Source organism: Mytilus galloprovincialis, chromosome 7 (assembly GCF_965363235.1).
Source record: "Mytilus galloprovincialis chromosome 7, xbMytGall1.hap1.1, whole genome shotgun sequence".
NCBI lineage: Eukaryota > Metazoa > Mollusca > Bivalvia > Mytilida > Mytilidae > Mytilus > Mytilus galloprovincialis.
Genome location: NC_134844.1, coordinates 91391631 through 91410179, shown reverse-complemented (window position 1 = coordinate 91410179; position 18549 = coordinate 91391631). Strand labels below are relative to the sequence as shown.

At 34.1% G+C, this 18549-nt stretch overlaps 1 long non-coding RNA gene across 1 annotated transcript in view; it reads left to right on the top strand.

The window, feature by feature from the left end:
* The window catches only part of LOC143083981 (uncharacterized), a 111114-nt gene that overhangs the window by 79224 nt on the left and 13341 nt on the right, over positions 1 to 18549 (top strand). The gene's annotated exons all lie outside the window — the stretch shown is intronic.

The following is an 18549-nucleotide window of genomic DNA, read 5'->3' as shown; positions in this document are numbered from 1 at the left end:
TAACTGTGTTAGACGCCTTAAAATTTACTTACCCGTGCTGAAGCCTGGTCAAGTAGCTGTGAAGTTTTTGATTTGTTTATCTGTGTCATTATATGACATATATGAGGGTGTTGATTGGGATCCCGGTTCATTTCTGTTTTCTTTAATATTTTCGCTCGTTACTCTTTATCTTTTAAAAATAATGACTATTCTGCAATTACTTCTGGATTCTGGACATTTTTCTTTTCTGTAATCAGTATATTTTTACCCAATTCTTTAAATGTTGCAGTTATTCGTTATATTTTAGCACCCATTAATATATTATTCTCTATTTTTTTGTTACTTTTTTGCCCATTTTACTCTTTTCTTTACTCCCCTCCCCCACTATTCTCTATTCTGTCTGTATACCCCATATACACCCTCTTATATACAGTCTAAAGGTTGGGTGCACACGAGGGTGGATGATCTAGTAACAAGAAAATCACTGAAAATTACCGACTGTTAACGAAACTTTTACCAGGCGATAATTGCTTAGCAAACAGAGGATTTGACATACCAGAAAGTGTTAAGACTTTTGTGTTCGGAAGTGTAAATCCTGTATTTACCAAAGGAACAGGTCAATAATATTTTTCTTGAAATAAAGCCAACAAGAAAAGTGCACATACTATTCTACAAAAAAACATTGCCAATTGTCTTCTGAAATTACATATGTCACTGAGTGATTAGTTGTTTTACACGACACCCCCTGTTCTTCTTCTTCTTCTTCTTTTTCTTCAGTTTTCTCTTCTTCAGTTTCAGAAAACCCTCAAAATACTGATGTGTACTTTCCGGCGCATTTCTGGTAAATGTTTAGAAATTTATAATTTATTAAGTATATTAGTAAACGTAGATTGACAATTTTTATTTTTTTTCCATATTAAATAAATATTTTTTGTTATATATACATTATGTATTATCAATTTTTACAATTTTTCTTTGTTTTCAGATTTTTCGTTTTTATTTAATTTTCCTAATATAATTGTAATGTTTATTGGTAGTTAAAGTTACAATCAATTAGAATCTTAGTGAAGCAATACATGGTTTACGCTTGAGAAAGAGATACATAGATTTAGACGTTTGGCGGGAAAATAAGTGGCCGGGTCGAAAGTTAATGGGTGATCGTAAAGGACTCTCTATGCTCCATAAGGGTAACATATAGAGAACACCCCTATCCAGCAAATAATCAAATCGACCACGGGTATATAAGAAAGTGAGAAACGGCACTCGAGGCTGTCGGTTGGCTGTCGATGAGCTGTCAGCCTTCAACCGAGCGTACGTCGGATATATTAAGTGCTAGAAGAGCCTTTATATTCACAGGACACTTTGTACCCAGTACACGTACACGTTTACAGGATTGACATAGCAGACTGTCCCACTCGGAGGACAAGTTGTACAAGACCGCACTGTCTGGTAGTGACAGTCTGGCCTACCCGACTGCTCCGTTAGAATTAAGGGACACGCTCGCCAAAGAACAATTTATGGATGCGTAAGTAGACTCCAAAATGAGACTCAGAATTAAACAGTCTCGTCCAAAAGGTCTTCACGATGCTATACGGTTGGCAGTTGAGCTTGAAGCGTATAACACGGCTGAGAGCAAAACACTGAACAGTATGGGTCATTTAGGACAGACTTCTAGTGACGAACGGACAGAAACACCAGATGGTCCTGACACGGCTGTTTCTATGGGACAAATGACGACATGGATGCAGACGATTGAGAATGATTTACTGGCCATAACAAAAGAGATTAAAGATTTAAAGTCCCAAAGAAAGTTCCAACCGCGGGGGAAGATAAAAAGCACACAAAGTAAAGTAAAAAGGTGTGGTCCCTGTTTTAATTGTGGAGAAATAGGACATTTTGCGAGAGATTGTCCCATGATATTCAGATACCAAGTACGGAGGAAACAAATCAGAATGATTTTGATACGGACGGTACGGTTAAAACATTAAAGTCTGAACTTAAGTCTTGAAATAATGACAAAGGCGCTGTTGTTTCAGCATCAGCGGACGCAGGAATGTTTGTCGAGTTAAACATTCAAGATGTACCAGCTAAGTTTGTGGTGGATACTGGAGTTACACTAACGTTAGTTTCTACAAGAGTGTATGATTCAATTCCTCACTTGTGTAGGCCCCATTTAAATGAAATTAGGTCAGAGATTAAGTCAGTCAGTGACAAGTCTTTAAACCCTCGGGGGAAAGGTAATTTTATACTTGATTTTGGTCAAAAGAAACTTACTTCAGAGGCCGTTGTAGCTGACCTACAAGTCGATGGTATTCTAGGTTTAGACTTTTTGAAGAAAAATAAGTGCCTGATTGACGTGTCAACTAGCATATTACACATCGATAACTTAAAGGTCCCTTTACTTTTTCAAGGTATTCAAATTAGAAACAGAAAACTGTGTAGGTTCACATCAGACAGACGGTCAAAGACGGACCGTGAGTGTTCTAAGAGAGAACAAAGTCAGGTGAATATAGTTACAAGTAAGATGTCAGACATAGGTAAAGACTTGACTTTAAATGAGTTACAATCGAATGACTCGGACCTTAAACGTGTTGAGCGGTGGCTGACGGAGGGTCAAAGGCCACATTACAATGAGGTATCAAATAAAGGATATTCTCTAAGGTCATTATGGAGTCAGTTTGGTTGTTTAGAAGTTCATGGTGATGTAGTAGTTAGACGCCACATGGACCGTGAACTGAACGTTGTCAAATTACAAGCGGTAATTCCAATGTCTGAGCGTAAGCAAGTTTTACAATGCTGTCATGAGACAAAATGTGCAGGTCACCTAGGTATACATAAAACTATAGAGAAAATACGTCAGTCTTTCTATTGGTCTGGTTTGGAATCCGACGTTAGCATGGTTAGGACATATGTTGCTGGTAGCAATAAGTGCACTCGGAACAAACGCCCAATGAAAAGGAAGTGTGCCTCAGCGAGATTGGAGAAGGGCAATGGTCTTCACGAGAGTAAGAGACCAGCCTGATTGGCTGATTATGTAAATAAGTAAAGTTTAGATTGTGTATAAATGTTGTTGAAATAAATTTTGCAATTTTAAATGTATCATGCGGGACGCATGTAGATTGAGGCGTGGGTTATGTAATGTTTATTGGTAGTTAAGGTTACAATCAGTTAGGAGATAACTGTATTGTATTTTAAGCTCCGACGGCATCAATTGGGGATTTGATGGTCGCAAATTAAGTTTACTGGCAACGCGTTAGCGGAGACAGTAAACGGGTATTTGCGACCATCAAATCCCCAATTGATGCCGTCGGAGCTTAAAATACAATATTGTTATCTCCATTCTAATGAAACTGACAGAAAACAACGTTAAAATTTGTCATATGCCGTCTGCGCTTGCGCTTACGTCGCATAGCATCAATTGTCAATTGATGCCATGTAAGAAAGTGACGTTATCCAATCAAAATGAACGTTACAAACGTTGTTGCATTAGAATTAGAATTTTAGTGTAGCAATACATGGTTTACGCTTGAGAGAGAGAGTTACATAGATTTAGACGTTTGGCGGGAAAATAAGTGGCCGGGTCGAAAGTTAATGGGGTGATCGTAAAGGACTCTCTATGCTCCGTTAGGGTAACATAGAGAACACCCCTATCCAGCAAATAATCAAATTGACCACGGGTATATAAGAGAGTGAGAAACGGCACTCGAGGCTGTCGGTTGGCTGTCAATGAGCTGTCAGCCTTCAACCGAGCGTACGTCGGATATATTAAGTGCTAGAAGAGCCTTTATATTCACAGGACACTTTGTACTGGGTACAAAGTGGACGTACACGTTTACAGGATTGACGGATGACAAGTTGTACCAGACCGCACTGTCTGGTAGTGACAGACTGTCCCACTCGGAGGACAAGTTGTACCAGGCTGCACTTTCTAGTAGTAACAGACTGTCCCATTCGGAGGACAAGCTGTACCAGCCACATTGTCTTATAGTGACATACCGTCCCATCTTCCGGACAGGCTGTTTTATTGTTCTATATTTGTATATATATAATTGTCCGTTGTTACTTTATATCGACAAAGAGTCGGTGTGTATATTTTAGTTCATTGTGCATAACGTAGATGGTTGTAGTTTTTAATATTGCCGTATTGTTTGTGGACAACTTAGATCCAAGTATTTACTGGAACGTTCGTTTAAGATATAAACGCCTGGTTACACGTTACATAATTTTTTTTATTTTACTTTTAATTTAAGATTAAATCATGATTGCCTGTTTACTTCAGCATGTTCAGGTGTAGATAGGTATCAATGAGCACATCGTGAGTGAGTTAATCCTTGAAGGTTTCTGTAGTGGTGTTTTAGTTATGTCGGATGTTCCAGTCTTTAATGGTTTGAAGCTTGAGGCAGTCGTTTAGGGATTTAATTTGTCTGTAAATTATAGCTGTCATCTGCGAAGAGTCTGATGTTGCTATGCTGGATGTATTCTTGAAGGTCATTTATGTAAATAAGGAAACGTATAGGTCCTAGCACTGTACCCTGTGGGACAACCGATATGACTGGTATTTTTGAAGATGACAAAGTCATGTTTTCTAAAAGTACTGTTCGAGCTCTGTTTAAAAGAAAGTATTCTATCCAGTTTATCATTTGTTCTGATATGCCAAAGTATTTCATTTTGTATATTAATCTTTTGTGTGGTACCCAGTTGTCAAAAGCTTTAGTAAAATCCATGATTATGAGATTTGTTTGTATGTTCTTGTCATTGTTTTGTGATAGTTCATGAATCAGAGAGATAACTTGGACTCACATGATCGATTTGCCCTAAATCTATGTTGTACTGAATTCATAAAGTGTGTTATTGATTTCTAGACGATGCATCATGCTGCTTGCAAGAATATGTTCAAGTAATTTACAAGCTATGCATGTTCAGGATATAGGTCTGTAGTTACCTGGGCTAAGCTTATCCCTTTTTTTTAATACAGGTGGGACGCAGTTTGCGTGGTTCCAGTCAGATGGTACTTTGCCTGTTTCTACTGAATGACCCCTCCCCCATTCCAGACCCTCACTCACGGAGGTGACAAAGGAAAAGATCCTCATGAATTGCAGCAATCAGTCAATATTCATTGGCATGTGAATCAATGGTTCCGTTTGACTTATCTTTTTATAATACTGATTAATACATAATAATATAATAATTAATAATAATAATTTATATATAGACATTTATGTATAAAGCATTGACAGTTTGTCAAAATCATTTTAAAATAACTCGGATTAGGTTTAAGACAAACCACACTTGTTTAAAAGACGAATCGAAACAATGAAACGGTGGACCGGGTCGTACTACCGTAAAGTACCAGTGGCGGATCCAGGGGGGTCCCCTTTTTTTTGGCCGATCAATGCATTTGAATGGGGGCATATAGTTGGAACCCCCCTTTACTCTGGATTGGGACCCTCCCCCTTTTTAAAATGGCTGGAACGCCACTGCGTACCCCCTCCGCCTGAATCAACCACTCAGAATCGTTCTTAAATGGACCCAATCAGTGTTTTCCATTGCTCCTAGTTGTTTTTGAAAAGAATTGCCTTTAAATCGGTCAAATCAGTGTTTCAAACGGGTCCGATTTGTCTGTCAACCGAATCCGAGTTTCTTTAAAACTGGTCCGAGTTTTCTTGGTCCGACTTGTTCTTATACCGTTATTCAGTGTCTCGTTTTGACAAAAACTTCCTGCTCTTCTCGGAATCTAAACTGCTATCGACAGACTGCAAACAATTTTTTTTCACCAAGAAGACGTCATTTCAATGGCTGTAAAGGGTAAGTTTTTAATATTTCTGTTATATCTGACTCGGGTGAAGAAATGACACATTCATTTTAGGTGATTTTAAAAATATTTTTTACAGTTTGACATATTTCCGGGTTTCCATATCTCTCCTTCTTTGTATTAATGTTCGGAACAATGACTGAGAAGATATTTTCAATTGAACATTTAACTGAGTAATTTTATTTTCTTCAAGGTAAAAATATTTGTGAAACCAAATTTGAAAGTTAGAAGACAGTAAAACATTGAACTGTTCAATAGTTTTTAGACACTAGGCGGCGCTGCTGTTTGTCCACTTTTTTGTAAACAAGTATTTTTATACGACCGCAAATTTTGAAAAAATTTTCGTCGTATATTGCTATCACGTTGGCGTCTGCGTCGTCGTCGTCGTCCGGCGTCCGAATACTTTTAGTTTTCGCACTCTAACTTTAGTAAAAGTGAATAGAAATCTATGAAATTTTAACAGAAGGTTTATGACCATAAAAGGAAGGTTGGTATTGATTTTGGGAGTTTTGGTCCCAACATTTTAGGAATAAGGGGCCAAAAAGGGCCCAAATAAGCATTTTCTTGGTTTTCGCACCATAACTTTAGTTTAAGTTAATAGAAATCTATGAAATTTTGACGCAAGGTTTATGACCACAAAAGAAAGATTGGGATTGATTTTGGGAGTTTTGGTTTCAATAGTTTAGGAATAAGGGGCCAATAAAGGGCCCAAATAAGCATTTTTCTTGGTTTTTGCACAATAACCTTAGGTTAAGTAAATGGAAATCTATGAAATTTAAACACAATGTTTATGACCACAAAAGGAAGGTTGGTATTTATTTTGGGAGTTTAGGACCCAACAGATTAGGAATTAGGGGCCAAAAAGGGACCCAAATAAGCATTTTTCTTGGTTTTCGCACTATAATGTTAGTATAAGTAAATACAAATCTATGAAATTTAAACACAAGGCTTATGACCATAAAAGGAAGGTTGGTATTGATTTTGGGAGTTTTGGTCCCAACAGTTTAGGGAAAAGGGGCCCAAAGGGTCCAAAATTAAACTTTGTTTGATTTCATCAAAATTGAATAATTGGGGTTCTTTGATATGCCGAATCTAACTGTATATGTAGATTCTCAACTTTTGGTCCCGTTTTCAAATTGGTCTACATTAAGGTCCAAAGGGTCCAAAATTAAACTTAGTTTGATTTTGACAAAAAATGAATCGGTTGGGTTCTTTGATATGTTGAATCTAAAAATGTACTTAGATTCTTGATTATTGAAGTTTTTTTGGTCCAGTTTTCAAATTGGTCTACATTAAGGTCCAAAGGGTCCAAAATTAAACTTTGTTTGATTTCATCAAAAATTGAATCCTTGGGGTTCTTTGATATGCCAAATCTAACTGTGTATGTAGATTCTTCATTTTTGGTCCTGTTTTCAAATTTCAAATTCTACATTAAAGTCCAAAGGGTCCAAAATTAAACTAAGTTTGATTTTAACAAAAATTGAATTCTTGGGCCTCTTTGATATGCTGAATCTAAACATGTACTTAGATTTTTGATTATGGGCCCAGTTTTCAAGTTGGTCCAAATCAGGATCTAAAATTATTATATTAAGTATTGTGCAATAGCAAGTCTTTTCAATTGCACAGTATTGTGCAATGGCAAGAAATATCTAATTGCACAATATTGTGAAATAGCAAATTTTTTTTTAATTAGAGTTATCTTTCTTTGTCCAGAATAGTAAGCAAGAAATATCCTATTTGTGCAATAGCAAGAATTTTTTTTAATTGGAGTTATCTTTCTTTGTCCAGAATCAACTTAAATCTTTCTTATATACAATATACAATGTATATACACTTTTTACTACCAACTGATAAATTTAAATAATCTTTACCATTCAGTGATAACAAGCAGTTTTTTTACATCTTAATATTTTATGATGTATTTAAATGAGTAGTTATTGTTGCAAACTCCATTAGAAATTTGAATTGATATCAGTTTTGAAAAAGGGAAACGGGGATGTGAAAAAAAAGGGGGGGTTAAATTTTTCTCATTTCAGATTTCATAAATAAAAAGAAAATTTCTTCAAACATTTTTTTGAGAGGATTAATATTCAACAGCATAGTGATTTGCTCAAAGGCAAAAAAACCCTTTTAAGTTCATTAGACCACATTCATTCTGTGTCAGAAACCTATGCTGTGTCAACTATTTAATTTTAGATTTAAAAAGTTTGAAGAAGAAATCTTTAATTGATTTGTAAAATCTTGGCATTTGTTTTGTGTAAAAAAAACCATGTAATGTCAAAAATTTGATCACAATCCAAATTCAGAGCTGTATCATGCTTGAATGTTTTGTCCATACTTGCCCCAACTGTTCAGGGTTCGACCTCTGCGGTCGTATAAAGCTGCGCCCTGCGGAGCACCTGGTTTTTTATAAAAAGCTTGTCTGAACACTTGTTTCTATCCATGGGAAGAACCACTATCAATGTATGCAGGGCCGTACTACATTGAGGCAAATGAGGCAAATGCCCCATGTAAAAAAAAAAAAAAAAAAAAAAAAAAAAATGAAACAAAATGTTGTTTTCATATATCTAATTGTTTTCACGGAAAGTGTCTTGCAAGAAGCAAGTTCTCCTCACTCTCTGGTGTATCCCCTGGATGTTTTTCATTATCCAATTTCAGTAGTTTTGATACCTCATGTTGACTTGAACAACAAAATGATTTGACCGCATTGACCAAAACTGACCATATGTGCACTTTAATTTGTTAATCTATATACCATGTATACATGCATAGTAAATCAGCCATATTTTTGTGTTAGATTCAATGTACAATACAATAACAACAAATTTTTGTTCGCATAAATTTAAGGTGCCATCATGCCCTCCGTTTATTCAAAATATTGATACATAACAAGATTTCAGTAGTTTTGATACCTCATGCTGACTTGTACAACAAAATTATTTGTCCGCATTGACCAATATCACATGATTCGGGTATACAACAACGTAGTATTCTTATCACATGATTGGGGTATAAAACAACGTAGTATTCTTATCACATGATTGGGTATAAAACAACGTAGTATTCTTATCACATGATTGGAGTATAAAACAACGTAGTATTCTTATCACATGATTGGGGTATAAAACAACTTAGTATTCTTATCACATGATTGGGGTATAAAACAACGTAGTATTCTTATCACATGATTGGGGTATAAAACAACGTAGTATTCTTATTACATGATTGGGGTATAAAACAACGTAGTATTCTTATCACATGATTGAGGTGTAAAACAACGTAGTATTCTTATCACATGATTGGGGTATAAAACAACGTAGTATTCTTATCACATGATTGGGGTATAAAACAACGTAGTATTCTTATCACATGATTGGGGTATAAAACAACGTAGTATTCTTATCACATGATTGGGGTATAAAACAACGTAGTATTCTTATCACATGATTGGAGTATAAAGCAAAGTAGTATTCTTATAAGTTATCACATGATTGAATTGGGGTTAAAAAAAACGTAGTATTCTTATATTATTTTGAGTTCATATGTTCAAAAAACATGAAGCTTAAGTTTGCATATATTCATATACAATGTACATGTATGTACAATTACAGTTTTGCATCAAGGGGTTCGATCATGCATATTAAGGGCATACGATAGTTTTGATCCCGTATTTACAGTTCGATGAAATTTCCATATAGGCTATTTTCTGCCTGATTAAATCAAATATGTAATAAAAAATATACCTTCATGTGCTACTTTTTGAGTAAAATGAGATAAAAATTTTGTATATTTGCTTAAAATTCGGATTTGTGGCGGTATTTTTCCTTTCGAAATAAAGTCATAACTTTTTTTTTTTAAAAGATAAACACAAATTGTTTTTTGTTAAATAATTTGTAATTTCTGTATTTTATAAGCATCCTAAGAAAATATATATGGATTTTTTTTCTCAGAAATAACTCATATTTATCAAATGGTCATGAATTGAGAAAAAAACGTCATTTTTGCTGTACAAATGTATATTTATCAAAATTAATAAAATTGCACTATTTACAGTTTTATAAAATTTGGTCCTTATAATCTCCCTGCAAAATGAAACAAAATGTCGTTTTAAAAAATAGAAGTCCATGCGCTCGTTTTCAAATTAAATCCAATCCCCCCACCCCCACATCTGCCACTGTTGCTGTCACTAAATTTGTAATTTTAAGTAAATTTTGCAGTTTTTGGCTATAATCTTTAATCTTGAATATTATTGAAGATAAATATAAAAATGTTCAGCAATGTAAGATCTACAAAAAAGTTATATGACCAAAATTGTCAATTGACCCCTCAAGAAGTTAATGCCTCTTATAGACAATTTTACACTATTCGTTCATCATAAAATCATGAAAATTGAGAATGGAAATGGGGAATATGTCAAAGAGACAACAACCGGACCAAAGAGCAGATAACAGCCAAAGGCCACCAATGTTTGCCAACAAATAAAAAACCTCTCCTCTGAAACTACTGGGCGTACTTCTTAACTTTCACTGAATGTTCCTTACGGTCTAGCCATAATCAGATGTGCATTTTGTGTTTCACATGAAGTCAAAAATGAGTATCATGAGTATCACGGGACACCTCAGGAAAAAACTCTTTTAATATTTTGGTTCAAAAATGGTTTAAATTTTGAAAAATAGCCATCATTAGACTAACACTGGAAGCATTTATATAATTACAAATGTACATGCAGCTTTTTGAACAAATATTTAATATCTTTTTTAAACATTTTTTGTTAAATAAATTGTGTTTAAAAACTGTCTATTTTTTTTCGAGCCTGCAACTTTTGTTGCACATGTTGCAGAAAGCTCGACATAGGGATAGTGATCCGGAGGCGGCGGAGGCTGCGGAGGCGGCGGTGTTAGCTCACTTCTTAAAAGCTAAATATATTCAGTCAGGGGAGTTACTTGTACAAGTGATTTTTAAAATCACTTATTTGAGTGATTTTTTATTTTTGCTTAGAAACATAGCTATAGGTACAAAAACTTGAAAATTTGAACTTCCCCCAATTTGTAGCTCGTTGTAATTTTGAGAGATTGTTCCTAAACTACATGGTTTTCCAAAGATATGGTGGGAAACACTGTAAACATTGACAAAATAAAGGAATTTGCAAAAATTACTTGAAAATGACTAAAAATAGTCTTGAAATATTTATAGTCTGGGGAGTTTATAAGATTTTTGCTGGTACTGTGAATATTTTTCCAATAAACTTCAACATTTAAACTACATTTTGACGTTGAAAAAAATATGTACTCTCGATAGAAATATAAGTACTTGCGTGGTTTGAAAATTGGACCTTCTGAAGATTTTAAATCACTTCAACATGTTCAATGAGTGATATTTTTATTCAGATACAAAAGATCATTTCAGCAAGTGATTTTTGGGAATGAAATTAACTTAAAGGGGAATAACTCCGGACGACTTAAAAAGTTTGAAACAAAATCATGTAAATCAGAATGTCAGAAATTTTTGGCACAATAATAAAAATATGAAATCATTGTGTGCCTTCTTGATTTATTATAATTTCATAATTTCTTCACACTGTAAACAAAAATATTAAATATTTATTTGATAAATTCAGACTTAATAAAGCAGATCTTTATGAACAAACTCCATAACAACTTACATGCCAAGATAATGTTCTTTTATCAAAGATGGTAAACAAATAATTTACATGTTTTTCTGTGTATACTGTCCACATTCAACTTTCTATATATACTGGCAACTTGGTTCTGTTTGGTTAATACAGGATAAAAACAAATGTTCATTTATATTTTGTGAGATTGGTCATTTGTGTTTTGAATGTCTCAAATGACCATAGGTGGATCCAGGGGAGGGCCTGATTTGCAAATGATTTGTGGGAAAAATTTGGTTGATTATATAGGGGATCACTGACGCATGACTGGAGCCCCCCCCCCCCCCTCTTTATGAAAGTTCTGGATCCTCCACTGATGACTGTGCTGTGGCAACCTCTGGGGATGGGACCCCCCCTTTTTGGCCAATCAATGCATTTGAATGGGGACATAGTTGGATCCCCAATTTAAAATGGCTAGATCCACCCCTGCTAGATACTCTAGTTGGTCTAATAGGAGGTACACTTCTTTGTTGTTGACGATCTTGTACATCAATGGGAGTCTGCATTTTTGTTTTAATTGATCTAACATCCTGATTTATGCATGTTATATCAAATTATTAAAAATCATTGTGCAGCAAGATCATTTGTACCATCACAGAAATCACTCTGTACAGTGATTTAAAATCATTTGTACAAGTGATTAACACTATTATTTATCCTGGTCTTATGGGTTTTCTTACTATTTTTAATGAATGTATTTTGACATCACAATTTCCATAGCAAAAGCATGCATTGTACGAATTCATAAGTAAGAAAACTGTTAATAAATGATCTGACCATAACTATTACTGAAAATCACTGTGCAGTGATTTGAAATCAGCTGTACAAGTGATTTATATTAATTCATGTAAATCACTCAGTGCAATGATTTAAAATCATTTGTACAAGTGATTTATATTTTTTTTATGCAATGATTTGAAATAATTTATACAAGTGATTTTCATTATTATTTATACTGGTCTCATGCATGGGTTTTCCTAACTATAAAAAATGCATTGTGATGTCAAACTTTAATTGAAAAAGCATGCATAGCAGTACAAAAACATAGGATTTGACCATAATGAAGGTCTCATGCTGTGCAATGATTACAAGTGATTTTTATTATTCTAAACCCTAGCTATAGCGTTGAATCTTGCTTTAAAAACTTGGAGGGGGGTAAACTGTTTTACCTCTGTCTGTCCATCCGTCAGTCCGTCTGTTCCTCCATTCGTCTTTGCATCCGTTCATCCCACTTCAGGTTAAAGTTTTTGGTCAAGGTAGTTTTTGATGAAGCTGAAGTCTAATCAACTTAAAACTTAGTACACATGTTCCTTACCATTTATAGCACACAAGGTATTTATAGCCAATTGACCTTGTCAGTGATAATGGTGATATATACCAACAAATCCAAACACTTTTACAGTGATGATAATGACTTCTTCTTTCACTGAATTCATAATGATGAATTTGGAAAACACATCACTGGGTACAATGTATACAAGTAGCTGACTTCTATAAATCCTAACACCAAATTTTGAAATCCTTGTCAAGTAGTTCCTGACAAAAATGCATTTATTCATGGTACAGACAGACGGATTAATGCACAGACTAGAAAACATAATGCCCTCTACTATCGTAAGTGGGGCATAAAAAATATAGATTTGATCTGAGTTCCTTCGTAAATGATCTTGTGCTGGACAGCAGGACCCCTTGCTGAACCAGATTACAACAAAAAAGTTATCTGAATTTGAATTTGTTGAAATAGTTATATTCTGACAAAAAGATTGAAATGATCTAGATCTGCAAAATTTGACAACCTGCAATGGAGTTGAATCAATGATTAGTCCTGGTCATTAAATAAAAAGATTAATATTCTGATATTGGATGTCTAACAAGGGAGGGGTTTCCAATCAGAAATCACTTCTTAACCAGTGTTCTATTGAAATCAATCTGAAGGAACAGTAAATTAAAGTCACTCGATTCATCCCCCCTTTTTAGGTGACTGAAGTTTTGATCCATCAACAAACATGGCTACCAATTCATTAGAGAACATTTAAATGGTATTTTTAAGCCACTCATTATAAATATATATAGAAAAGCAAAAATAATCATTGAAGAAAGATTTAAGCAAAAAATAGCAAGATTCAGCAGTCAAGAACCTCTTTTTTACCAAGATTCAATTATTGTAATCCACACATTTTGTTTCAGCCCTCTTTAATTATACGATTTACAAACATTTGAAATGATTGATAAATTTAAAGTTATTTTTTTAAAATTTGAATTAAAAAAAATTTATATCTGTTTTTCACCATCTAGAAAGTAATTGAAAATACTGCTGGTATCAGAAATGAACACCAATTTTAATTCACTCTGTGCAGTGATTTTAAATCATTTGCTTAAGTGATTTTAAATCATTTGCACAAGTGATTTTAAATCATTTGCAAAAGTGATTTTAAATCATTTCCACAAGTGATTTACGTTCTAATTGAATGAAAAAACTCTGTGCTGCGATTTAAAATCATGTGTACCAGTGATATACATTATTTCAAAATGTATGTGATGAAAGACACCCTTTGAAGTGTTTTATTTTCATTTATAAGAGTGATAAATACTATGAATGATTATATTCCATATGATAAATTTACTTCACTAGAAATTATAATTATGACCTGCAAAATCTTATTTATCACTGCTCAGGTCTTTAGTTTTCTACAAACATGACAAATGTATGTTAAAATGTTTGTGTTTGTTTTTGGTCAAAGCATTTGAAGTTTATTAATAATTATTGTTCTTACTGTTCCTTTTTATGCCCATTTGTAGTGTAGGGCCATTAAATTTCACCCTTGTCCATGCTGTCTGTTCGTCCAAAAATTGGTTTCTGTTCTCTGACTTAAATTTGCCTCAACCAAATGTTATCAACATATAGACAATGCTTATATTACCGCCAAACTCAGCAATAATTGTTTTTTTATATTTTAAGTTTTGGTGGTTTGAAACCTCTGCTTTATGAAAAACATGTAATTCATGTACTACTGCTAATGCTATTTTTTGCTCAGAAAATAAATTTTACTCAGTTTTTTTATTTATTTTTACCTTTTTTATAGTTATTTTAATGTCAAGAAGACCCCTGTTGTGATGTTGTCCTCTGATATTAGAAGGTGGAAGACCTGGATGCTTCATATTTTGTATATACATGTAGATGCCTCATGTTACGAAGTTTCTGTCAGTCACATGTCCATTGTCCTTGACCTCATTTTCATGGTTCAGTTACCACTTGAAAAAAAAGTTCAGATTTTTATACGACCACAAAAATTTTAATTTTTCGTCTTATATTGCTATCACATTGGCGTCGTCGTCTGCGTCATCGTCGTCGTCCGAATACTTTTAGTTTTCGCACTCTAACTTTAGTAAAAGTGAATAGAAATCTATGAAATTTTAACACTAGGTTTATGACCACAAAAGGTTGGGATTGATTTTGGGAGTTTTGATCCCAACATTTTAGGAATTAGGGGCCAAAAAGGGCCCAAATAAGCATTTTCTTGGTTTTCGCACAATAACTTAAGTTTAAGTAGATAGAAATCTATGAAATTTTGACACAAGGTTTATGACCACAAAAGGAAGGTTGGGATTGATTTTGGGAGTTTTGGTCCCATTAATTTAGGAATAAGGGCCCCAAAGGGTCCAAAATTGAACTTAGTTTGATTTCATCAAAAACTGAATAATTGGGGTTCTTTGATATGCCGAATCTAACTGTGTATGTAGATTCTTAATTTTTGGTCCCGTTTTCAAATTGGTCTACTATTAAGGTCCAAAGGGTCCAAAATTAAACTTAGTTTGATTTTGACAAAAATTGAATCCTTGGGCTTTTTTGATATGCTGAATCTAAAAATGTACTTAGATTTTTGATTATTGGCCCAGTTTTCAAGTTGGTCCAAATCGGGTCCAAATTAAACTTTGTTTGATTTCATCAAAAATTGAATAATTGGGATTCTTTGATATGCCAAATCTTACTGTGTATGTAGATTCTTAATTTTTAGTCCCGTTTTCAAATTGGTCTACATTAAAGTCCAAAGAGTCCAAAATTAAACTAAGTTTGATTTTAACAAAAATTGAATTCTTGAGCTTTTTTGATATGCTGAATCTAAACATGTACTTAGATTTTTGATTATGGGCGCAGTTTTCAAGTTGGTTCAAATCAGGATCCAAAATTATTATATTAAGTATTGTGCAATAGCAAGAAATTTTCAATTGCACAGTATTCAGCAATAGCAAGAAATCTTCAATTGCACAGTATTGTGCAACATGTGCAATAGTAAGAAATTTTCAATTGCACAGTATTGCGCAATAGCAAGAAATCTTCAATTGCACAGTATTGTGCAATAGCAAATATTTTCAATTGCACAGTATTGCGCAATAGCAATAAATATCTAATTGCACAATATTGTGCAATAGCAAGAAATTTTCAATTGATTGGAGTTATCTTTCTTTGTCCAGAATAGTAGTTGAATCAACTTAAATCATTGTTTTATACAATATACAATGTATATTCACTTTTACTACCAACTGATAAATTAATCTTTACCATTCAGTGATAACAAGCATGACAAGCACCTTTTGTTACATTTTAATATTTTATGATGTATTTAAATGAGTAGTTATTGTTGCAAACTCCATTAGAAATTTGAATTGAGACCAGTTTTGGAAAAAGGGAAAGGGGGATGTGAAAAAAAATTTGGGGGGGGGGGGTTAAATTTTTCTCATTTCAGATTTCATAAATAAAAAGAAAATTTCTTCAAATATTTTTTTGAGAGGATTAATATTCAACAGCATAGTGAATTGCTCAAAGGAAAAAAAAGTATTTTAAGTTCATTAGACCACATTCATTCTGTGTCAGAAACCTATGCTGTGTCAACTATTTAATCACAATCCAAATTTAGAGCTGAATCCAGCTTGAATGTTGTGTCCATACTTGACCCAACCGTACAGGGTTCAACCTCTGCGGTCGTATAAAGCTGCGCCCTGCGGAGCATGTGGTTTGTAATGTTAAATTCTCTCTTACTGTAAGTAATAGGATAACTATATTTAGTATGTGCGTACCTTGCAAGGTCCTCATGCCCCGCAGACAGTTTTCACTTGATCTCGACCTCATTTCACTTTTGTTGCAGAAAGAGTTAATTTAAGCTCGACATAGGGATAGTGATCTGGCGGCGACGGTGGTAGCTACGGCGGCGGCGGTGTTAGCTCACTTCTTAAAAGCTATATATTTTAGAAGGTGGAAAACCTGGATGCTTCATATTTTGTATATAGATGCCTCATGTTACGAAGTTTTCGTCAGTCACATGTCCATTGTCCTTGACCTCATTTTCATGGTTCAGTGACTACTTGAAAAAAAAGTTCAGATTTTTTGTAATGATAAATTCTCTCTTACTGTAAGTAATAGGATAACTATATTTACAATGTAGTATGTACGTACCTTGCAAGGTCCTCATGCCCGGCAGACAGTTTTCACTTGACCTCGACCTCATTTCATGAATAAGTGAACAAGGTTAAGTTTTGGTGGTCGTCCATATCTCAGATACTATAAGCAATAGGTCTAGTATATTTGGTGTATGGAAGGACTGTAAAGTGTACATGTCCAACTGGCAGGTGTCATCTGACCTTGACCTCATTTTCATGGTTCAGTGGTTATAGTTAAGTTTTTGTGTTTTGGTCTGTTTTTCTCATACTTAATGCAATAGGTTTACTATATTTGTTGTATGGAATGATTGTAAGGTGTACATGTCTAGCGGGCAGATGTCATCTGATCTTAACCTCATTTTCATGGTTCAGTGGTTATAGTTAAGTTTTTGTGTTTTGGTCTGTTTTTCTCATACTTTATGCAATAGGTTTACTATATATTTTGTTCATTGTTGTTGTATGGAATGACTGTAAAGTGTACATATCTAGTGGATAGATGTCATCTGACCTTGACCTCATTTTCATGGTTCAGTGGTCAAAGTTAAGTTTTTGAGTTTTGGTCTTTTTATCTAATACTATATGTCATAGGTCAACTATATTTGGTGTATGGAAATATTTTATGATCTATATGTCAGTGGTGCAGGTTTTATTTGACCTTGACCTGGTTTTCACGGTTCAATGCTCAGTGTTAAGTTTTTGTGTTTTGGTCTTTTTTCTTAATATAAACTATACATGCTATAAGCAATAGGTCAACTATATTTGTTGAATGGAAGCATTGTTAGCTGTACATGTCTGCCTGGCATATGGTTCAACTGACCTTGACCTCATTTTCATGGTTCAGGTTAAGTTTATGTGACAGTCGTAATAAAGCTTTATATTTAGGAGTATCAACATAATATCAATGATTAGTAAAGAAGGCGAGACATTTCAGTGTGTGCACTCTTGTTATTTTCATGGTTCAGTGGTCATGGTGGTTATACATGTAGTTGAGTTTTTGTGTTTTGGTCTGTTTTTCTCATACTTTATGCAATAGGTTTACTATATTTGTTGTATGGAATGATTGTAAGATGTACATGTCTAGCGGGCAGATGTCATCTGACCTTGACCTCATTTTTATGGTTCAGTGGTCAAAGTTAAGTTTTTGAGTTTTGGTCTTTTTATCTGATACTATATGTCATAGGTCAAGACAACTATATTTGGTGTATGGAAATATTTTATGATCTATATGTCAGTCGTGCAGGTTTTATTTGACCTTGACCTGGTTTTCACGGTTCATTGCTCAGTGTTAAGTTTTTGTGTTAAACTATAAACTATAAGCAATATGTCAGCCAAATTTGTTGTATGGAAGCATTGTTAGCTGTACATGTCTGCCTGGCATATGGTTCATGTTAAGTTTATGTGACAGTCGTAATAAAGCTTTATATTTAGGAGTATCAACATAATATCAATGATTAGTAAAGAAGGCGAGACATTTCAGTGTGTGCACTCTTGTCTTTAAAGGTTACCTTTAAGACTAGTGGTCACCAGTTTCAGATATTTTGGTCATTGACAAAGACTACACAATATGTTTAGAATTATTGAATATCAAACATTTCAATTGGAAAAAAAAATGACAAGAACATTTTGACTGACCTTTGAAATATTTGTGTAT